Raw genomic sequence first — 25,052 nt, forward strand, 5'->3', positions numbered from 1 at the left:
TTGCGCTCCATTCTCTACCAGCGCTTATGCTATGAACTAAAAAAAAAAACGCTACACTATATAAACGACCCTTTTTTCATAGCCAGGTGTTTACGCCCTATTCTTTCGATACGACACACCAATAGCGCCATCGTCAGCAGCAGTGGCAGCATCAGTAAGTACCGCTGTTGGCACCATTTTCACTTGAGATTTTCACATTTGAACAACACGCCCAATTTCAAGAGTATTAAAAGCGAAGACATTGTACATATATATGTGCGCATGTACGTACCACAACTTACATAAAACACACAGAACTATACATTTCATAACGTTTGACAGCAAGCGAAAATATGTCACCAACCATTCTAAATAAAACTACATACAAATCGATTTTATTGTTTGTTTTGATGCATTCGATTACACAGATATTTTCTTCGTTTTATTGCAGATGCAGAAAAGAAAACATTAACAGCATAAGTTTTAGAAATATTTCAGCTAAGTATAACAATTGACATAGTCAACGTTTCACGCTATCCATATCGAAAGAGTATGCAATCATTCACATTTGCGTTTGAAAAACATGATTTTTCTTTTGAATTCTCTTATCGCTAAGCAATGAAAGCTATCAAGTGTTTTGTTATTGTATTATGAAAGGTGTTTTTGTTTTATTACTTTTACTATTATTATTGTTGTTGAGGATAGAGCACTGCGATCTTAACATCTATTGTGCCCCTTTCGAAGACTTAGAACTTGGAGGTCTGGAATTTAGCATGCCGTTTAGTATAAGGTGGTCACCCAGGATTCTTTTTTCATTACTCAAGTAGCTGGTTGCAATTTGGTTTCTACACTGCTCAATCTGTAGGTTTCACACGAATAAATTCTCGGTTTAGTCAGATCATAAATTCAACTAACAATCTCCTGCCAGTATTCCTCTGAAAATTCTTAGGTTGTTGTTGAATAAGGTCAAGCAATCGGTAAAGCGTTCATGGTTATGAGATACCAGAAGTTATCTCGGCTATATTTTTTTAAGGGATTCAGTATCCTCTCACCTACGCTGGAGAAGGGCTCTGTACCTATAAAGGAAGTTTGTGGTACTTCCTTTAAAGCCAATGTGGCCTGGTACTCAGATAATAAAAACTTGATTGACCATTAGTCAAATATATGACAATATTGAGGTTACCTTATGAGATATGCACGCCTGACTAGTCGCCTGACCGCCTGTAAAGATCCTTTTTTATCTGACGTCAAAAATGTCTACGTTCGCCCCCGAAAAAACCCTTTTGCGGGAAGTCCTGCCCCGCCTTTTAAAGAAAAGTACAGCTGAAACGTGTCGTGTGTTGATCAATATTTACGGTAATCACGTTACAACTTATAAAGAGTAGTTTCGACGCTTCCAATGTGGCAATTTCGACGTGAGTGATAAAGATCGCGAAGAAGCACGGAAAAAATTCGAAGATACTCAACCAAAACAACGCATGTCGAACCTTCGATTATATATCTAAAGAGTTGGATGTTGACAGATCAAACGTCGGTAAACATTGGTGCCACATCACTTGAAGGAGAGGGATATCGAGAGACGTTTGGTAACGTGTGAGATGCTTCTTGAACGGCAGAAAAGAAAAGGTTTTCTGCATCGCATCTGGCGCACTGGCGATAAAAAATGGATCTATTATGATAACCCTAAGTGTCGAAGAAGTTGGAGCCTGTCAGTTGAACCAGGTCCATCGACAGCGAAAAAAAGACGTTCCCACGACAGTCGGTTCTACGTTACCGCAACGAACGGATTTATATCCGACCAAGGACTGTCACTTTAGCAGCATTCCCCATATATGTTTAGGCATGTTTATGCTGCTGCAACAACAACAACAGCGAAAAAAATATTCATGCCTCAAAGGTTATGTTGTGCATCTGGTGGGATCAGAATTGTGTCATCTATTATGAGCTCCATAAACCATTTGAAACTATCACTGGCGATCGTTACCGACTGCAGCTAATGCGTTTGCATAGAGCTCTCAAAGAAAAGCGGCCGAAATGGGACGGTAGACATGACAAACTGATTTTGCTGCATGACAATGCGAGGCCACACGTTGCTAAATCGGTCCAGAAATAATTAGAGGGACTGATTTGGGGAATCTTGTTCTACCCACCGTATTCCTCAGACAATGCACCTTCGGATTATAATTTGTTCCGATCAATGCAGTCAGCCTTTATTGAAAATCGGTTCATTTCTTACGAGAGAATTGCAACCTGGCTCAATGAATGGATCAAGTCAAAAGAATTCGAATTTTTCGTCAGAGGAATCCGTACATTACTTTAAAAATGGATTAAAGTTGTGATACTTCACATCAAATCATGTGTTATTTAATGTGTTAAATAATTCGTAACTTTGGCTAAGAAAGGACGGAAACTTATTACCCAATATAATATGCATCATTCTCTGCGTTTAGAAAGCTGATGCATGCACCTTACCAGCTCCTCGCCACCATGTTTGAATAGCTCAGCCAGCAGTCCGTCGGCTTTGTTGTTCTTTAGCCGTGTTATCGCTATTCTCACCTCGTCATGGTCGGGTAGCGGAACGACAATTCCGTCTTCAACGATTGGGGTATCGGGATCTTCACATTCTCTGTGACATGCGCAGCTATCACTGTTTAACAGGTTCGAGAAGTGTTCTCTCCATAATATAAGATTGCTCTGGATGTCAGTCACCAGTTCGCCGACGTTGTTCTTACAGGAAAACGCCCCGGTCTTAAACCTTCTGTAAGCCGCTGAACTTTCGGGTAGGATGCAAATTTGAGTGATGCAAATCTTTATTTTATTCTTTACGCGCTCCATTGCTTGCCTATTTGTCTACTGTAGCTGTCTAGTTCACAAGTGTCAAATATGCTTGATGTACCACGTCATTTGCGAAAACTATAAACTTCCGATAGGATGATTAATTTTGCGTCACCTTGTAGATCTACAAATATATGTAGATGTAAATTGGAGAAAATCGATTTTTGAATCTAACGCGCGGAATGACCAGCTTATGAGAAGTTTGACTAACCTATGCAACTCAATATTACTGGGTACAAAACGGAATTTCTCTTTAATTTTTTTATATTATTACAGGCAAAACCAGAAAATATGCGGTCTTTTAAGGCTCTTGTTCTGTACATATGATATTGGTGGCCTCTTTTATTTTTTTCTCATCCCAACTTATTTCAGTTATTCAATTTAATGATATATTTTCTAGTAATCGTGTACACATAATAAATATGATTAAAATGTAATATTTTTATATACATATATAATTTAAATAAATATGGTAGCAAAGGATATATCTAAATCTGTATGCCACCCAATGAATTTTTAGGCAGAAAGTAAAACTCTGTGCATATCCACGAATGAGGTTTTTATCTAAAATCAGTAAAAGGTAATGAAAGGAATTGGGGCAAAGCATGAGTTCAGAGCATGAGTTATATATAGCCACTTGTAAGTATATGCACTAACGTATACATGTATACAGTTGTGGGCATTGAGATGTGGATGGGTTTATGCTCGTCAAGTATAGAATTCAGCAGAAGGAGCTACATAGTGGCGCAAAATTAATTATACAATTTTGTTTTAAAAATATTTTTTTACTCAATAAAAGAAAAATGATTTTCAGTGATATTTTTGATTTTTGATTTTCAGTGATCTTATTATTTTGACCTTTACGCGCTCCATTATCTGTTTGCATACTGCAGCTGTCTAGGTTCACAAGTGTCAAATATGTTTGCCGTACGACGCTATTTGCAAAAATTATACATCTTCCGATAGGGTGATTAACTTTGCTGCCTTTGTACCCGCGATGAGTACAGAGTTGGCCATTTAAAATATTGTTTTGGTCATCTAGTTAATAATTTATTTTAAGCATATTTGTTCCAACTACTTTCGAATATTGACCTTGACACCCGAAATTTTCTCTGTTTCCTACGCTTCTATGCGGTACGACATTAGTCGATGTTATAGGGCTGTCGGTTGCTTTCAATTTAAATAGTCAACCCTATATTAATTTTACATTTTATTATAATTACTGATTAATTTTTCGTGAAGAGCATTGCTAAATGTAATGAAGGTATGTTGAATTTATGGAAAACGATTAAAATGGAAAATAGCGGCAATGTAAGGCAACATGAAGTCCTTAATTAAGAGATTAGTGTTAAACTAGTATTGAGTAAGTCAGCCATTGGAGATTTTAGTTTTAAATTATCCGAGGATCTGGTATCTGAAGAGAATAACTGATTCAAGAGCTGTAAAAAAGACGAGCTCAAAGAAAGATCCGTTAACAGAGCGCAATATTGTAGTCAATTCTAACTGGAAATTTCATAGGAAATCTTGGTATTGAAATTACTATAGAAACCGGTGCTTCGAAGACCTCAGGATGCTGGTTTCAACGCCCGGTAACCCCTCCAAAATGGCACTTACCATTAATACCGATTTGACCCCAACTTGGTTGACCAAATGTCGCTTTTTCTTGGACGTGCCAAAAATCAAAATGTTTTGTAGTCACATTACGAGTGGTCATATAGTGGAGACGAGGAATTGGTGAGCACTTTAATGAAGAGTTTTTTTCTGCTTAACCAGCTGGTAGCTGGTATAACGGTCTAGGATTGCTTTTCTTATAATTTCTTTCGACTATTAGCTCCAGTACCAAATATAAGTAGAATACCCCATATTTATTTTAGATTTGTCAGATTTTTTCGTAACTAGGTATCGAAATAGGTACTATCCAGGACGACTATGTGTCCTGTCAAACCAAAAAATAACTGTATCTATTTTGTCTTTTTTCTTCGAGGTATAGTTTAATAGTCAGAAACTGTGACTTCCACATTCCACTACTGACCAGCAAATAGTTCTGATTTAAATTTTACCGACAATTTAATTCGTTAAAAACCACATGTTTTTAACAACTTTTTTTTGGCGATACAGATTGCTTTAGTTTATTCAATATTTTTACCTAAATTTTCATTACAAAATATCGAAGATTGAGCGAGCCACAGTGAATCTCCAAAGACTCCTCGAGAAAGGTTGTTTTGCGATATAGGTATATCTTAAATCGCAACAGAATCAGTACAAAAAAAAACTTAAAATACATTTGTTAGAAGAGAAGTGTCTCGAGGTATCACTGGGCGGATTTTTTCGCTTGTAAATTTTTCGTAACACTTAAAAAAATTGATTTTCTCCCAAAAAAAATCAGCTAATTGGTTATTGGAGAATTATTTGATAAAGTATTGTGGAAATTTAAACCGATGGGTCCAGTAGAATTTTAACTATGGCGTACATAGACTTTTTTTGTAAACACGAATCAGTTGGTTGGCAAGTTTACGTTTTTCGTTGCTGGTAATGCAAGGCAATTTAATTAAATGGCTTAGAAAGTGTTTAAACCGGTTTTAATAAATTATTATGAAATTTCTTTTTTTTACTATTTTATAATATTTTTATAAAAAACATCAATTATATGTAACTGAGACAATATAATTTCTGAAACAAATGAGAAGAATATATTTTTAAAGATAATACATAAAAATTTGTTTCAGTTATTTTTTTGTAATATGTTAATAAATGTGTGTAATATAAAATTAACACATATAAAAAAATCAATAGAAAAACTGTAATTTTTTCATAACCGTATTTTAATGCTCGCAACTGTATATTTTATGTACTGTGCTTTTAGATACAAAGGAGTATGTGCATCAAAAATGTTATGAACAACGTCACACAAAATGGCATATGAGAAGTCGCTGAAGCATGCAAATTTTAAATATGAGAGCAAGAGTAAATGCGACCATTTACTAAGCAAGTACCTTTGGGGCACCCACAGAGGCGAAACCAGCGCAGAAATATTCGTATATGTATACGTAATAATCTACAAATTTTGTTAGATGTTTACATATTCACATTCGCAGATATGTAAGTACGTACTTGCGTTTGTCGACAAAATGTTTGCGGGTTGCAATGCAATGCATAAAAATAGGTACTCATATTTACTGACTTAGCGGAGGAGTGGGCATTGCAAGTTTCAAAGGCGGCAGGTGCCACACGAGTGTTAGATTATAAGTAGGGGAGGAAAAGAAACTGGTTATTAAGTGGCTATATTTTGCTGGTCTGCCTACCTAGTTGGTCCATTTGCTCATTAATTTGTCGAATGGTGAGAAAATCCATTTTAAAAGATACGAACTATGTACCTGAATTTGATTGTTTTGGGACTAGGTAAATGAAGTGCATGCATAAAAAAAATGCAAGTCTGCGCTTGTAGCGAAATCAACTTTGAAATAGTTAACACTTAGGCGGTGGCATTGACTGAATCGGACAATTATTTTGTTGTTTCTGTTTGTTGCTTGTTTTCTTTTGAATGCCAGGTGCTGCAGGTCGGTGATACTCGTATGTACTCGTCGGTGCACAGGTACAACTTTGTTTTACATTATTTGTATGCTGTCAGCCAAAACAGTGAATCAATTCATACGAGTATTACCTATAAGTAGATGTGAGTGCCAATATAAGTATTTGTAAATACTAAAATTATTGACAATTTGAGTACACTTCGTCTTTGGCACCTTTTTCCTCCTTTTTGTTTTAAGTTTTTACCTTGTTTGCTACATTTCCAATCAGAAGTATTTTCAATGCTGTATTAAAATTTTGGTATTTTCCCAAAGTTTGGAAAGGGTCGGAGATCATTATGGTAGCTAAATCAGGAAAAGTCGCAACGCTGCCGACCAGTCAGCTTACTGCCTTACATCTAGAAACCTTATGAAAAGGTACTAGTATCTAAAATACAAGCTGAAGTCCAAAATAAACAAGACTGAGCGTAAATAGTTACAAACGATAGGAGGTTTGTTATAATAACTTCGAGCTTATTTATTCATAATAGTCCCCTTTGGCCTCAATGCACTGTTTTGCGCGATTTAAAAGCTTTTCGGAAGAGTATTTCAGGTCATTAACCGGAATGTCCTTCAGGATGTCGGTACTAGCTTTTTGGATGGCCTCTACGGTCGCAAAACGTTTTCCTTTCATGGCCAAATGCAATTTTCCGAATAGGTAGAAGTCACAGGGAGCCATATCAGGCGTATACGGTGAGTGATTGATGGTTAAAATGCGATTTGTAGTCAAAAAATCAGTCACAAGAGTGGATCGATGAGACGGTGCATTAATAAGCGCCAGCTTCCTCCTTCGCGAATCCGACGAATGCGATGCAACAAATACTTCAAAACGCCAAGATAGAAAAATGCATTGACGGTTTGGCCCGTTGGTACGAATTGCTTGTGGACAATTCCCTTGGAATCGTAAAAGCAAATGAGCATCGGCTTGATTTTTGATTTCTCCAAACGCGTTTTTTTGGGTGGTGGCTCGTCTGAGGCTTTCAATTCGGCACTTTGACGCTTAGTTTTAGCTTCATTTTGGAAACTCCACGTTTCATCACCAGTTACAATGTTGTGAAAGAAGTTCTCGTCTTTTCTCGCCTCTTTAATGAGGTCTTTCGAATGTTGAATTCTGAGCAATTTTCGGTTCGCAGTTAACTTGTGCGGAATGAAACGTGCACAGACCTTTCGTAAGCCCAAATGATCAGTTAAAATGCGATAAATCCATGTTTGGGAAATATTCTACTCCGATCCCATGAATTTCAATGATGATTTCGATTCATTTTTGATTAATTTACGAACAATTTCGATGGAGTTTTCACTGATTTTGGGCGGCCCGTATGTTCATTGTCATTTATGTCCTCACAACCATCTCTGAAACGTGTAAACCACTCATGAACTCTGGCACGAGATAGATAATTCTCACCATCAACTTTTTTCAGCAATTCAAATGTTTCGGTAAACGTTTCAACGATTTTAAAACAAAATTTGTTATTAGCTCTTCGTTCGAAATTCATTTTTGTACCGATGACACAAACATACTGACACTTTAGACGCAATAACTTCGCTTTCACTGATCCGAATGTCACCAAGCTTTCACTGGAAATCAGCTAGGGATGTAATTTCCATCCCGCTAACTCATTAAAAAGATGGCGCCATCAAAAACATTTTAATGACGCCAGTCTTGTTTATTTTGGACTTCACCTTGTAAATCCTTTCCACATCAATTTGGATTGCGTGAGAAACAAGGAACTATTAATGACACTACTAATAGAACAGGTTAATGGCACTACTAATATAATAAGAAAGGCATTTTAACGAAAAGAGTATTGCTTAGCAATCTTTCTTCAGCCCAAGACTTGAGTTTAAATTTTTGTTTGCCCCACCATTTTACAAGGTTGAGCATTAGGGGCTTTTACATTAAAGTAGCAAAATACTACCTTCAAACTTCCATAGCATCTTCAAGTCGTACTCTCCAACAGACGATTCACGATAAGATTAAATGATTGTCTTATAGAAGAATTTCCGATATCGAATGGGGTACCTCAGGAAAACTTTTTAGTGCAACGTTATATATTTTGTTTACATTTGATATTCGTATGAGTAGAAATGTGTTAACTTCCATATTGGCGGATGATATCACAACTATGTACCAAAACAACTGTTCAACATTGGCTAGGTTTTGTTGGCCTGTCTTACAAAATTACTTAAAGCTTGTAGAGGAGTGGGTGGGGAAATGGCGAACAAGGTAAAGATTATTCAATTGGATAGATGCTTCATATGGAAAAGGTACACTCTTGCCGAAAAGGTACAAATAATTATATATTAAAATCATTTTTGTGTGTACCGTTCGCACCATTTCAATGAAAAATGCACCGATTTGAAGGAAATAACTTCCTTTAGTGCAGCAGTTTTAACCCCGATAAAAAGTGGGCCCCTAAATGTGAAAACGAATATTTCTCTAAAAGAAATCAAGCTAGGGTACTGAAACTTGGCATGAATGCATAAATTGTTTATAGTGTACTTATGGTGAAAAGTGGTATTGGAAAAGGGGGTGTGGCATATCTCATATAAACTGAAATGTCCAAATCGCTTTTCTTTGTAACCACAAAAGCTAAGATACTGAACTTTGATACAGTTACGCATTAGGTATTGGAAAAGGGGGCGTGGCACCTCACCACCACTTAAATTTCATGTCGTGTGCACAAAATAAATGAATCAACGGAAGTTTCAAAATATTAAAAAAAAAATTATGGATCACTAACAGAGATTGAAAAAAAATTAAATGTTTTTATTACGTTGTATAGTTCAATTGAAATTGGAGAAAATCTACTACTTACAGTGTTATTCGTCGAATCCTCGACCACCGGTGATACCAGTAAAAAGGTGGTCCAGTTGGCTCTACTCTATTCGGGTTTGCTATGGAGAAGATTGAGAGCATGTTTGGTATACAGCCAAGGTCATATAAATAGCACATTTAGACTTTGAAAGCAAAGAGTTAAACATGTTTTTAAATAATTATTTTTTATTGGGAAAAAAGCAACATAAGAAATAAAAAACTTATTTACTTCCACTTTAAAACAAAAAAAAGGCCAAAAAGAATTTCAGTTCTGATTTAATTTACGAGAACGTTGATGACTCACGAAACCTCCTGGACACATAAATAACACATCCTAAAAAATTCCAAATAAAACCAAAAATAGTAAGCAAATCAGATAGTTAAGTAATAATATTGTTTTACCAGATTAGTATTTTTTATTATATCCACCGTTTTTGATTACTTCTTCAAGCCGTCGCTCCCTGCTTTCTACAAGCTTGTGGTATCTTTCCTTTGGAATCGAGTAACAAGCCTCCTCAACTGCGGCCCACAATCATCAAAATTTTTAAAATTTTTGTTAGCGATTTTGACACAAATTTTCTATTGGATTGAGATCAGGGCTCTGAGCCGGCCAATCCAGTACATTATTTTTTTCTCTTCTGAGCCATTGCTTCACTGTCTTTGCATTATGCTTTGGATCATTGTCCGGCATAAATGTCCAACTTAATGGCATAAACTCAAACACGAATGGCTCCATTTTATTCTGGAGTAAATCCAGATACTGAAATGTATCCATTTTACCAACCATGGGAACAATCGGCCTAACATCATGACAGGAAAAAGCTCCTCAAACCATGATGCTTGCGCAGCCGTGTTTAATCGTCTTTTTTGTGAACCTAGGATTTAGCGTTTGATTTTTTGAACGACGTACAATAGTTTTCCCATCTGGTCCCATTATATTTATTTTGGTTTCGTCGGTCCAAACTACGTTTTTCCAAAACTGAATAGATTTGTCTTTGTGGGCTTTTGCAAAGGCAAGTCGGTGTTTGATATGTCTTTTTGACAGAGGTGGTTTTTTTCTGCTTATGCGGCGAAACAGCTGGGCTTCGTTAAGTCACCTTCCTACAAGTTTTGTGGAAACCTGTATACCAGATTCTTGGTTTATTTCAAGCATTATTCAAGCTCTTGCGTATTACAGCTCTATCCACATTAACATCAGTTTTTCGCGGCTTTGGTTCTCTCTCCGTTTTTTTGCTTAGATAGGATGAATCTTTCTTAACTAAATTAAGAGCATTATAAAACATTTTCCGAGAGCACATCATCATTTCAGCTACATATTTATGCATAGCGTTTTCCGTTTTGACTCATACGGTATATAAGAGCTCTTTTCTCCGGCGTGCAATGTTTTCCACGTCCCATTTTTAGTAATAAATGTAAGCTTAATAATGGTAATAAATGTAAACAAACAAATTTATTTGATCAAAGCAGAGTTCGTACTAAAAACTTAACTTAACATTTAAGCTTCACATTTGTGCTATTTATCTGTCCATGATTGTATGCTTGAACGGCACATCGTTATCAATCTAATATGCAGAAGTACAGTAGCTTTGAAAAAGGAGTTTCTAAAATGTGAAAAGGCAGCCAGAAGCATGGGCCTCCGCAAAAACGAAATTTTTGTGCAAAGTTGCGAAAAAGATTTACAATAGTAAGCTGTATATGTCTCAGGGTCGCCTAATGAAAAATATGGATTGATACAGTTGATGGTGAGGTCAAGATCTTCGGACTGAAAAACTGGAGAATGTCTGTAAAAGATCAAGATTCTAATGCTCAAACTGGAACTTCACGTCGACAATGATGATGTAATACACAATTGGCTTCACTAAACAATAGAACTGTTTATATAAAATCTCTCGCCATTAGGATTTTACAAATAACCGTTGTGTAAACAAATTTATAATAGTAATAGTGTGCCGGTTGTACAAATAAATGAAACCACATAAAACTGAAAAGGTTCAGTTTGGCGGAATCCATTTCCGTACATATTATATTATTCGATAACGTAGGTAATAAATGAGCAATAATTCTCATGAAAATCAATCCAACACTTTTTGACTTTTACTGCAACACGAAATATGCTCCGTTTAAAATTTATTTCTGCTATACATTCTGTGTATAGTAAATGATATGAACGTATTGGATCACTTGACAAAAATTACATTGGAAAATAGTGAGAGACTTGCGGTTGAATAACAATTCGACTACATAACAGTAACTGCACTTTTCATACAAAATTCTTCTTCTTCACCTTTACCGCACGCTGATAGTCATGTCATTAAGACAAAGAACTCGAGTCGTAAATCGATATCAATTACCATACGCCATGTGCTCCACTATGAGTTTAAAATGAATTGTGTCTCTTCCTTCACTTGGCTCTTCACTTGTTGATAAAAAAAGAAATAATAATAATAATACAAATTGAACATCAAATAAGAGAGGTGCGAGTGGTGAGTCGACATTGTTGTTTTCTATTTCTTATTTTACAAAGTACTCAAATTTCAATGAATTCGAGATAAGTTTTCCCCTCTTCGTACAGCTCATTTTCCTTCTTCCATTTTTATTGCTTTGTAGCGTTCGCCACAATATTGGGTGTCGATGACGTTGGTAGTCTGGTGTATAGCTCTACTTTTGTCACAGGTTTTGCTTTTTGCGTCGGATTGGTGTCGGTCGACTTTATGCTGAAGTGTTGCTTTTATTGTTATTTGATTTAAAGTGGTGTACTTCGTCTTCTTTTGCTGACACTGGCTTTGCCACTTGACTTTGTCTGTGGGCAGGTCTGTTGTTCAATTCAAGGTCAGAACGTTTCGATTATCGTGATGATCGTGTTTCAGTTTCAAAGGTATGACGTTGCACGTCGGTGTTGTAAGGGTTAATGACAGCCAAATAGGAAGACGAATTACAAAAAGCTTAACAATTGCTTATGGGGGCTTTATTTTGAGATGGAAAATTCGTATTCCACAAGCTTTTACGAAAAAAGCAAAGAAAATGAAAACCAGCAAGTACTAAAAACCTAATTTTTTCTTTTCTTTTGTTTTAAACTATCTGTAAATAAAAATTATTTACACATTGCTGTTTAAGTTACTGAATATTCAGTGTTGCAAATAATTAAAAAGAATTCGACACCTCTAAAAATTTTTCACCATGCATTAGTACACTCGTTTAAGAGCGGAGCGCAGTTAGTCTACAGAACCACCGCACTCTTTTTCTAGCCTATTAGTTCTACACAGTTTCCTGCAATGACAATGGGGCTGGATAGCCACATTATTTTGAGAGAGAAGTAATCCAATGCGGCCGAAAGAGAAGTTATCCAGACTAGGGTTTAAATGCCGCCTGTCTATCGGTATAAATGTATATTTCTTTGAAGGCTAAAGCATTAGGAAGCAGTCAAAGTTTTTATGAATTTCGGAGTGCGCGTAAGTCAATCTTACATAAGTCGGCTCGATCTAATCGCGATACTTTCAGCTCCAGTTTTGTCGCTTATGTCAATGGGTACATTATTTAACCTGAGATATATAACTGAGTAAGAGCTGACCGTAGTGTCCTACTGTTTCCAATAAGGCCAGCACTTTACACGCACTCCAGCGGTTTAGCCAAAGTAGTGTTCAACTAAACATAATCTTTCCTGAGAAAGTTGGCGTCACGGCGTCTGCATAGGCAATAATCCGACAGCCCTTCCTTTCTATGATAGTTCATTCAGAAAGTCGCTGACGACTGCAACTTCATTTTACGGTAGAGTCTGGTCTGTCGCAGAGTATGCGAGTTCCATCCTCAGCACATGAAGAGATAGCATGATTGTCTAAATAGATAACTAATAAAGGCCGCATAATTCAACGATCGCTCAAAAAATGAAGTCTTTGTCGGCCTTCAAAATCGGGCCAAGGACTGTTACTCCAGCAGCATTCCACGTATATATATTATATTTTTTTGTTTTTTATGTTTTTTTATCAATGCTTGAGGTAAAATTCTCACTAGTTATGTAGATGTACTATACATATAGAGATTAAATACTTTATCGCTCTACTTTCACGAAGGCATTAGCGGGATTGAGATAGCTGACAGATTGACATCGCCTGAGCATTTTCTGGCAATGGGGCAACACATTTATCCAAGAGGAGCTAAGAAGGAGAGAAAAGTCTACGAGGCACCACACAGTGGCCTGTGCTAGGAAATAACCTTAAGGGGAAACTCCTTATAAATCTTCTAAAGAATAACTGAGAATGCTTAAAGGCGGGTTAATTTAGATTGAAAAATATTTTGAGTGGGCTAGGAATGTGCATTGGCTATGCTGGTTTTGCGACTCATTCTCAGAGGCACCATTGTATCTGTTCCTTGAAATCGAGAAGAGGAAAACTGTTACAGCGCATATATCTGCTATAATCTAATTTCATAAGAGAATTTGTGCTGTATAAACTATTATTTAGATGGCGCAATAGATTTTCAAGTTGAGGTTTATACCTCATAATGGGTGATCAGATTGGAGGTACTTTTTCCAAAAGGAGTTTTTTGACAGACGACGCGTGCCTACTGTCAAACTAAATACATAATTTTTTTCATTGGCATTTCATCATGGAAAGACTTACGCCTCAAGAACGTTTATAAATCGTAGAAAGTTTTCATCGCGCGCTCAGGCTAACTTATGGTGTACTTAACCGTCCTACGTCAATATGCAAAATTGCCGTATTTGTGCTGAAGAGCAACCCGAAGCCATTCAAGAACATCCAATTACATCCATTGAAAACAACCAAATTAACAATGAATCTCGATCGCTATCGCACCATGATAAACAACATTTAGTTCCAGCAAGACGGCGCTACTTGCCGTACAGCCCGTGAAACTATTATCTCTCTTCTCGGACCAGTGGATTGGCCACCAAGATCGTGTGATATCACGCCTTTGAACTTTTATTTGTGGCGGTATGTAAAGTGTGAAGCTTTTTGGATAAACCAGCTTCCATTTAGATATTGGAAGCCAACATTACTAAAGTTATTCCCGAGATACCGACCGAAGTTCTCCAGCGAGTCATTTTAAATTGATGTTTACGGATGGACAAATTACGGCACAGTTGCGGCCAACGTTTGAAAGGGATTAGCTTAAAAAACAAAACATATTTTGAATGGTTCTACACAAAAATAATAAAGATTGCCCAATCAATTTGAATTTTTGTTGTTTTATTAAATTTAAAATCCTATACCTTTAAATTGATCACCCTTTATTAATATCTATGTATCTCCACTTAAAGGCAAACATTGATGGCGGGAAATTCGGTAATACAGATGTGTTAAAACAGTGAAATTTGCTTTCTCCATCTGACATTTCTGTTTTAACAGAGCTTTCTAAACGTACCTGTGGGGTAAAGTAATCCACGTCATAGGAAGCCATGTTTTGAACAATAAAATTATAAGGATTTATTAAATAAATAATATTTATTTTTATTTTTCAAATTAAGTGGTCATAATGTGACACCCTATATTAATATTTTTATGCGTTCAATTGTTTCTGTGTTTACACTTTTTAATGCTACTTTCTTTTTTTTGCAGATTTCCGAAAAATTTTGAAATAAAGCAATATTCAAATAACGGTTCACCAACACAAATGGTTTAGAAAGTATACCAAATATTTTTTAACATTATTTTTGAGGTAAGTGCAGTTCATTTTTAATATTTGGTGATAAATTGTGCTTTTGTTCAAACTGATATCCTAGTATGTACGGTATGTATACAATGTATATACCTCATACAATACAATGTACTATATATGCATGTATATGTGCATCCCTTTCACAACTACATTCTAAAGTTCAAAGTTTATTGGGTCAATAGCTGCTGCAGTGCATAAATGTTGAATGTATTTAAAGAAACAGAATCATTGCAAAGCAAAGGGTTGGTTGATTTATTTAATTGCTGTGAGAAAGCTCTAAATACAAATCTCTTAAGTTTGTGCTTCTAGGACTCACATATGTATGTTTGTATGGATGTACATACTATACATAGTATTCAATTTTCTCTCTCGCACCGGGAGTTCGTGCAACATATGCGGCCAACAGAACTTAACTCACCCGAAAATAAATTTAACTCCGCTAAACGATCGGCACTAAATATGTATGTATTGTATTATCTGCACGCAGCTAAATTTGCATATCTATGCACATCTATACTTTTACTGCTTACTGACAGCCATTTGCTTATCCACATACTAAAAGTACAGTACATATGGCAATTTATTTTTAATGTGTTACCATGGGTAGGTACACAACATTTGCTTATTTATTTTTTATTTCTTTTGTTTTTGAGTATTTATCGATGCACCTACAGTGGAAATCAATTTACTTTTAATTGGCCTCCGCGTTTGCTCGCAATCCAACTGATTGCTTCGAACTTCCTCGCACTCGTATTCGCGTTGGGCTTTTGCCTTGCATTGCTTTGGCTTGATGGCGCTTTCACAAACTGCAAATTCTCAGTTTTACTGGCAGTTGCGGTCGATTAAGTTTTGAAAATTTTCGGTAATTTTCTTGCGCATAAATGATTAAAACTTGTAGAAACTTTTAAGTGATATACATTTCTTTCAGTTTGGAATAAAAATTAAAATTTTTAATGAAATATAATTAGTTTAAAAATCATGCACGTATGTGTAAAAATGTGCGATGGCAAAAAATAAAAAAAAAAAAACAAAAATTGGACCGACGAAATGAAAAAAATGTTGCTTACGAGATTATGTAATTAGAGATAACCAATTAAACAATTGATTGCAAATGAAACGTCAAGAAATACGCAAAAATAATCAATTAGACTGCTGAATTACAAAAAAATTTAAATTAAATAAAAAATTAAAATAAAAATAAACTGGAGTCCATTTATAAATAGAGCAAACCAATTATGTAATCTCGTGGAAATAAAATAAAATAACGGAGGTAATAAAAAAATATATTCATTTAATTATATAATATAATAACTGACTTGAGTAAATGTTAAAACTCGTTTATTGAGTTAGAACCATAAAAATATTATAAAATCAGAAAGTTTCATATAAAAATGGATACCAAGCTGGGAAAGCTTTAAATATAAACTTAAAATGGCTAATAAAATAAAAAGGATATGCAATTAAAATTTCAAATGTAAGAAAAACTCTTTTATTGCGTAGAATAAATTTAAAACTGGAAAAAAAAATTAAAAATTATATACTAACACAATTTAAACTGTATTCAAAATGCTTGAAAAACATTATTTACAAAAACCACAAATTGAAAATGGATAAATTGAAAAAAAAAAAAAACAAAAATAAAAAAACCAAAAAAAAAAATTAAAAGAAAAGAAAATAAATAAGTTGAAACAAAAAAAAAAAATAAAAAAAAATTTAATTAAAAAAAAAATGGAGCAAAAAATCGAAAGAATTAATAAAATAAATCACAAGCAAACACAAAACTTAAAAATTGCTAAATCCAGACGTAAAATAAAGCTGCATTTCTATCTCAAATTAAAATGCTAAAGAATTCATAAAATAAATCACAAGCAAACACAAAACTTAAAAATTGCTAAATCCAGACGTAAAATAAAGCTGCATTTCTACCTCTTCTTAAGATTAATAATATGCAAATTAAAATGCTAAAAATTACTGGGCAGATCAACTAAATATTGAATAAAAAAATTTAATTATTGCTTTTCATAATAGTATATGGAACAACATCAAGACGCACACCACAAATAGAAGGAGGAGCTCGCCCAAATACCCAAAAAGGGTGTACGCGCCAATCATATATATATATAGATATATATATGATATATATAGTATAAAAGTTGTCGCTTACTAATTCACTCACTAAATCTAGGATACCATCGAAATCTATGTATCGAAAACTTTATACAAATTCAGCTCATCCTCCTACTTGTGGTGTGCGGATTAATGTTTTCCACAAATGAAGGGACCTGCAATTTGAAGCCGACTCCGAACGGTAGATGGTTTTTTATGAGGAGCTTTCGTCGTAGAAATGCCATCGAAGGTTTACCATTGCCTGTCCGATACTTTTTGATGTTTCATGCATGGAGATGCGAACCTACGCACTTCCGAATGGCAGCCAATTTGGCTACGGCGGCCGCTTTATACGTACATATATTATAATAAACTGCGTATATTGAGCTACATTGCCAGTACTTTTGTAATCCATCTAATAGTTTCGGAGCAATTAAATTTTTAGACACTTTGCAACCAGTTGCAGTTGGCGTCATTTTGACAAATTTTCAAAATCCTTTGGATTTGTTTTCAATCAAAGTTTAATTACTTAGCGGTAAAGGCTACCACCCTGAAAATTTCGTATATATTTGTGTATGTATTTACTTGCATATGTGCATGTACATATTCAATGAGTGCAAATTCAATATTAATAGCCATTACACAAAACCAAAATTTGATTTTTAATTATTCTATTCATTTTCAAAATAAAAAAGGTATATTTATTTAATTATACATAGTTTAATGTCAACTACTACTGTCTATGGTAAACCATATGCCATAATTTTAAATTCTGTCTCGCCATTGTAATTCACTTTTTAGTTGAGTTCCAACTATCTTCGTTAAGTTGAATAGTTGGCAACTCCGCATGTTTGTCTGTGCCTACCTACATACATATGGGATGATAATATAGTCCTTATATTCCATACTTGAACACAGACAGCATCAATTTGATTCGTTAGAAACATTTTTACTCAATAAAATTACTTATCAACGTGAAATTAAGTTTTTTCAAAGGTACATATATGCGAAAAGGTATCCCATGGAGTTACCAACTTCTTTAGTCTGGAAAGCAACACTCATATTAGTTGTAGAAATTAGTTAGTTGAAATTTCATGCAATGCTTAGTGTCTTGTGTATAATTTTCCTAACTAAAGAAGAAAATATGCGTCCACCAGCCGGCGGTATAGGAACTTATTATTATAATTATTAAAGTTTCAAAAAATCGCAAACTCACTTTGCTAAGTTCAGCTTGCAAAAGTATTTCGTTGCCAACCTTGTCCAACTGGCAGAGCTAAACTATTAAAAATAGTTTCGAACTACCACAAAAAACAAAATTCCTTAAAATGCGTAAGTTGTTTAAATTGTTTTCTTTTTATAAGTTTTCCAGATAATTTTTTTCAGATATCTGCTGATTAACTTGGGCTACGAATTTTTAGCAATATTATGCTTTGTAATTTTTGTAAGTAGATTTCGAAATTGTTCTTTGAAAGCATCGTACTATACATATGTATACTCGTATATATATATTTCATAGCAGGCCAACTCTGCTGTGCAGGTATGCCCACGTATGTGTGTATGTGGGGGCATTAAGAAGACTCGCCGCCAACTGTTTCATGTTATTTTTTTTATTGTTATATGCTCGATTTTAGTTTTCTTCGCACAGCAATAAAAGTTTATAAAAAGAACAAAAAGTTTGTTTCAAAAAGCTGTTTGATAATGGCCGCAACGTGAATACCATATACATATGTATTTACATACATACATATACGAGTACAGTCAAAAATTTAGTTTCAGGCTTCATAGGTTAAAATGAAATCGACGTTTAGAAAAGAAATTAGAAAACAAATAAAGGAATTAAAGAAAATAAAATAATTAATAATATCCAAAAAATCTATTTCAACTAATATATTGTAAGTCAAGTAAAGTTTTTTTCTAGCAGTTATCAATTCCGTGCAGTCAAATTACGCCTTTAGTATTGCGCGATTTTTCCACTGACTCACTGTGTGCTGTGTGGGGTATAAGCCAAACGAAAAGTTTCTTTTAACAGATTCTTCGTGGGGAATCTTATGAATTTATTTTCATTTAATTTTTATTTTTCTATTTATTGTTTTTTTTTTGTTTTTTCGTTGATGTTGCGTGCAAGCATTGAATACATACTTAAGTTTGGCAGCTTTTAGAATTTTTTTCTGCATGAAGCAAAGTGAAAAATGAAAGCGCAGCATGGCTAAAATTAAAAGTGCGCGAAAAAATGTGTCGAGCAAAAAATTCGGTATCAGATTGAGCTGAATGCGGGGTGGAGTGTTTTAAGTGAGTTTTCGCGCCAAATATAAAAAAAAAGAAAAAATTGGCTACTAGACACAAGCTTCAATTGTTATTTGCACTCGTCGGTGTCGATGTGTATTAATGTACATATGTACATATAACTTATACATGCACATATATCTTGTGTATTTCTGTACATAAATACATACATATGTATGTATGTATAAAATTACAACATACTAACTACCACAGAAAATAGATGAACAAAAAAAATTAGAAAAGTCAAAGTGTTTATTTTTTATATATTTTTGTATTGCTTTACAGTTAATTTTAATTTAAACTATTGACTGAGTGAGCTTGTGCGTGTGTGTGTGTGCTCGTTTGTAATTGACAAGTGAAATATTGAAACAAAAACGAAAACAATTATTTTTAAAACACCGCAGCATGAGGCAATGAGCTGCCTTTTATGGGCTGTATCAGCCAGGCGGATACAATTTTTGATTTAACACAAATAACAACAATGCTGCGAGGCTGTTGAACTCTTTTGCTGGCAATAACCTTAAATTGGAGTTACTCGCCATCAGCATCAAATACTCGTAGACAGGTATGTATGTGGACACAATGGGCGGACAAATTCGACAGCTGGAGGAAATGCACTTTATGTGTGAAATGCTTAAATTTCTTAATTGTCTGTCTAACTACATGTTTATATATTTGTGGGTGTGCAAATGCCAAAAATTATTTTCGAATGATATATAGAAGCACAATATTTTGCAATTTTTATGGGCTTGCGTTGAAATATTTTGTCAATTATATCGAAATTCAGGTCATTATAAGCACATACATGCATACATATGCATATGAAAATATTATGGCGGCGCATTCTGAAATCCACTTGAAGAAATCATCAAGAAGATATGTTGCTGTTGTTGAAGAAACATAACACATTCCCGATACATTTTCGGAAAAATGCTGCTGAAGTAATATTCTTTCGTAATATTGAGGGTTTTTTTTAGCTGCATGAGCACTATCGATGCCTATCAAAGTTGTGAAGGGCAAACTGTGTTGACATTTCTATTCAGTAAGGTTTTGCAAGCCAGATCAATGCTTCCAAATTGTGGAAATTTACCAAAAAAAGGAAAATATGTTCGCGAAGTTCATTGAGCACTAGCGGTATTATCGGTCCTTATTTCTTTCGAAATGAGGAAGGAGCTGCCGTAACGGTCAATGGCGAGCGCTATCGAGCCAAGCTGACTGAAGATTTGTTCACAAAAATTAATGACCTAAACATCGATGACATTTGGTTCCCGCAAGACGGCGCAACTTGCAATACAGTGCGCTTAAGAATTGATTTATTGCAACATTCAAGTTGGGTTGATCGAATGGACCATGATGTAACTCGTGGCCGCGGCATATGTCGGATATCATATTTAGAAAAAAATTGCAACGGAATTATCTACTAGCTTATAATAAAAGTAAAAAAAAATCATTCCAACAGTATTTCTGGTTGGTATTACCATTTAAATTTCTCATATGCTTTCTTAGGTCTTTAGCTCAATGTCTAAATATGCGGGAGTGCTAGGAAAATCAGCATGTTTCTCTGGTCTATTTAAATCGAATCGAAATGTTACAAATTTGAGTTATTTTTCAAAGTGCTCCCCCTTCGACAAAATACCCTTACGTTAGTGTGTTTTTCGATTCCTGAAATAGATGTTGTAGCCGAATGGGTTGGTAAAAAGTTGGTAAAGGTTAAAGTAAAGATTTTTATCATTCGAAATCATTTTTTTAATTTAGTGAAAAAGTTATATATATATATATAATTGGCGCGTACACCCTTTTTGAGTTTCGCGGAGATCCTCCTCCTATTTGTGGCGTGCGTCTTGATGTTGTTCCACAAATGGAGGGACCTACAGTTTCAAGCCGACTCCGAACGGCAGATATTTTTTTTTATGAGGAGCTTTTTCATGGCAGAAATACAATCGGAGGTTTGCCATTGCCTGTCGAGGGGCGACCGCTATTAGAAATTTTTTTCTTCATTTTGGTGTTTCACCGAGACTCGAACCTACGTTCTCTCTAAATACCGAATGGTAGTCACGCACCAATCTATTCGGCTACAGTGGCCGCCAAAAATAGAAAAAGTTATTCAAAAATAAAATTGGATGATTATTTTTGCGCTTATGTACTTATAGTAAGTAGAAGCGCTCCCAATTCAATAATTCAATGAGAGCTGGCACATTCTAAGAGTTGGCAATTTTTTGCGAAAAGCTGCGCATAAACGTCGCGTAACACCCAAATCATATAAGAACAGTACAGTCAACCTAAAAAAATATTTTTTTTTCGAATCGGTATATACGCGTAGTTTAAACCCCTTCAATTTGATAGCAGCAGTACTTATCCAGCAGTGCACAAGCCGCCTAATTGTTCTTCCTTTTTTTTATTATTTATAATATAAAAAAAAACACCAACTAATACAATTACTCTGGCTGTATATGTGCCATAGATCATGGGGGACATAAACAGAAAATAAACAAAAAAATCATCTGTGGCCGTAACTTTATCAATACCTCACTTCACCTCTCAACAATTCCAATAACTTGCTCTTCATTTTCTGCTTTTCTCCTTTCCCTTCACCACCCATTCTAATAAGCAGACATTTGTTGGCAGAGAATTCCCGTGAACAAGTCTGATCAACGCAACTGTTAGTCAGTAAGTAGCTGATCTAATGACACCCACGGGTGTATAATTTGTTTAATTACACTCTAGCTTATGTATGATTAATTCATATTTTGCTGTGAGCGGGTAAAATGTAGTCATTCTATACATTCATTGTAAACTGAAAAAAAAACGACGTATTACCTCTCTGTATGCATACATACATTGTTATAAAAATCGTGCTCGTACTGAGAACATTTTTTAAACGGGTGCTATTTCTGTGGTTTACGAGTACTTGGAACATTCAGCTTAGTCAAAAAATTCGATTAAATGGGAGCAATTTTTGTGCGCAGATCTTCTATGGATTAAGGGGGGGATTAAATCACAAAGAGTGCGTTACCTGCCGGTACGGTGAAGTCACTGATCGTCATCGTCTATCTCACCTAACGGTAGACCCAGGAATCATGCTGTTCCGACGGGTTGGGTGCAGAGTGGATGGTAGGTGAGTGGGTTTAAGAAGGCATGTGGGTAGGTGGTTAGTATCATGCGGGCCATATATTGAGTATACCGGGGCAATATCCAGAACTTAATTGTATCGGAGTTGAATATGAGTTTAAGAAATACTAGGTTCCAAATTCAGAATGGCATGAAAATTTGGTGGTTAAAATTTTTTTTTCACGTTGGATGCCGCATAATCATGACAACCACTCAAAATAGGCTCTTGTCGATTGCTTCGGTTTGTTTCAAAGGCATGCAAAAGTGTATTGATATACGTGGATAATATTTTAAAAAGTTACATATTATATATCCGACTATGAATATTTATTTTCAATTATACATTTTAGATTATCCCTTCGGTGTTTGGTGTTACCATCAGGTGAGGAGAGTTGAAAAAAAGAGTAGGCTATATCCTCTATGTTCCCTGGTCTAGTAACTGTTGTTTTTTTTTTGTAAAGTCCATTATCTAACTTGTTAAATTTAGATAAAAATAGTGAATGAGTATTTCTAATGAAAAAGCCTTTCCTAATGAACAAAACACGGAGAATGCGTAGTAAATCATTGTGTTTTATTATTATTTAAAAATAGTTTTTACAAAACAATTTTTTTAAACATTTAAGTTGAATTTGTTTTTTATTTCTTATTTCTTACCTTTTTGCCATCAGAGATACAATTACATATAAAAAGCATTTAACTTAGAAAAAGCTTTTTTGACTCAATTTGGTTCGGGAATTGATAAGTTAATTGGCACTCCTCGTACGAGTATTTGGGAGATAAATAATACAAAAATAAATATAATAACAAAAGTAAAAATTCCATCAATAAGAATTTACTTATACGGAATATTTACATACGTACAACATGCAAATAAATATATGTATGTGTGTTTACATCTACACATACGCCTTTAAATAGCGATAAGGAAACTAATCAGCAACCAAACAGAAAGAAAAAATTGATATACGCTCTGGCTGCCTTTCTATGTCAATTAACAAACCTTGACCAAAAACACCATATTCGAAATGCAATCAACCCATAATATCTACTTACATACGATTATAGGTGGAATATATACATTTATACATAAAAGAGTGTATACAAGGCAGATAACCGTCATAGATACGCATAATACATACCTACATACATACTTACCTGTGATGGCGAAAGCGCTAACATAAAGGCGCAGTCACACATGACATGGCGATGGCTTTAAAAAAGCCTGTCAAACTGAAGAATTTCGATAGAAGATTGCGCGAGCAGTCAAACTGTGCATGTAAAGTACTTTCTGAAAGTAACTTTTTATTTCGGAAATGTGACTCAAAACTACTTTTTAGTTATTCGCACTACTACAAACAACTCTTTCTCTCTTTGATTTCTTTTGAAATTGAATTATGTGACTGTGAACGAAAGTTTTGTTTTTATGAATTACCCAACCACTCTTTCCCTAAACCCACCTTCGGCAGGCACTTCAAGACTAACATCCCGTCAAGAAGAGAGTGGCAAACTCAAAGAGGGGAAATAAATTTTTACACGGATGGATCCAAGCTAGAAAATAAAGTAGGCTATGAAGTTTTTTAAAAGAATTAGGACTAGAATTATCTGACCGATTTCCAGACTACTGTAGTGTGTATACCAAGCAGAAGTCTCAGTCATAAAGGAGGTAACTGCGTACCATAATAAACACGCCGTAACAAAAACTACGAGAAATATCTTCTCGAGTAATCAGGCGGTCATCAAATCAATGGCGGCAATTATACTATGTAAGATCAAAGGTTGCTCACGAATGCCTGACAGCTTTAAATGTCTTCAAAGTCAGTCTTATATGGTTCCGGGTTCCGTGACATAGAGATATTGAAGAAAATTCCAGGGCCGATGAGCTAGCTTGGGTACTATTCTGCCACTGCTTTACAACAGAGACAATACTGGAATTCCTATGACAACTTGCAAAGGATAAATAATATTCTCCAAGAGGCGAATAGGTCATGGAGAGAAGAAAATATTTGTGTTACAACCAGGCTGATTTGGCCGCAAATAGATAAGAAAGGGTCTGGAGAATTGCTCACCCTCTCAAGAGAGAACTTCTCGAAGGTCGTGGCTCATCTAGGGTATGAGCTGGTTGGTTGGTTTAAGTGGTGATTCTTCTAGAATCCAACTAGCGCTTCCGCACCATCCTCGTTACGATCTTGTAGGAGTAGAAGTATTTTCTCATGAATACTGCTGAAGTTGTAGAGACGAGGAAGAAACAATAGATCACTTCCTCTGTAATTGTCCAGTCTTAACTAGGAGTAGAGCAAGATTGTTAGGAAAATACTCTTTGGATCTCTATCCGTTGCTGGGTTAAACCTATCCTACGCTTCATAAGAGCGTCTAAATGGTTCCATGATAAATAAACACTGAGGTTCCCGAGCTACACAGTGATACCACAATGGATCTACATGGTCTAAGTGATTTGGCTATTCTAAACCGATTGCCACAAAATCCAGCGTGAAAATTTTGTATAATTTTTTTTTAACAAATGGCACAAATCGTAGAATACAATAAATAGTAAACATTTTTGTAATAAATGTCATTTGTTGTTAGTGTTGCACTATGTACCACATTTAGAAAAGGTGATGTGCCAATACGTACATGGTTGCCAAAATTTGTAAAAATGTTCAAAAAAATGTATTCAAATATATAAA

General features: G+C 35.0%; 1 protein-coding gene across 6 annotated transcripts in view; it reads left to right on the top strand.

Annotated features, from left to right (window-relative positions):
- LOC129235652 (F-actin-monooxygenase Mical) overlaps nt 1-25,052 on the top strand; it is a 184,653-nt gene that overhangs the window by 11,090 nt on the left and 148,511 nt on the right. For all 6 annotated transcript variants that reach the window (XM_054869601.1, XM_054869602.1, XM_054869606.1 and 3 more), the window contains exon 3: nt 14,772-14,871. The gene's annotated coding sequence lies outside the window, so the exon portion shown is untranslated. The remainder of the gene's footprint in view (nt 1-14,771; nt 14,872-25,052) is intronic.

The sequence above is a fragment of the Anastrepha obliqua genome, chromosome 1 (assembly GCF_027943255.1).
Source record: "Anastrepha obliqua isolate idAnaObli1 chromosome 1, idAnaObli1_1.0, whole genome shotgun sequence".
Classification (NCBI taxonomy): Eukaryota; Metazoa; Arthropoda; class Insecta; order Diptera; family Tephritidae; genus Anastrepha; species Anastrepha obliqua.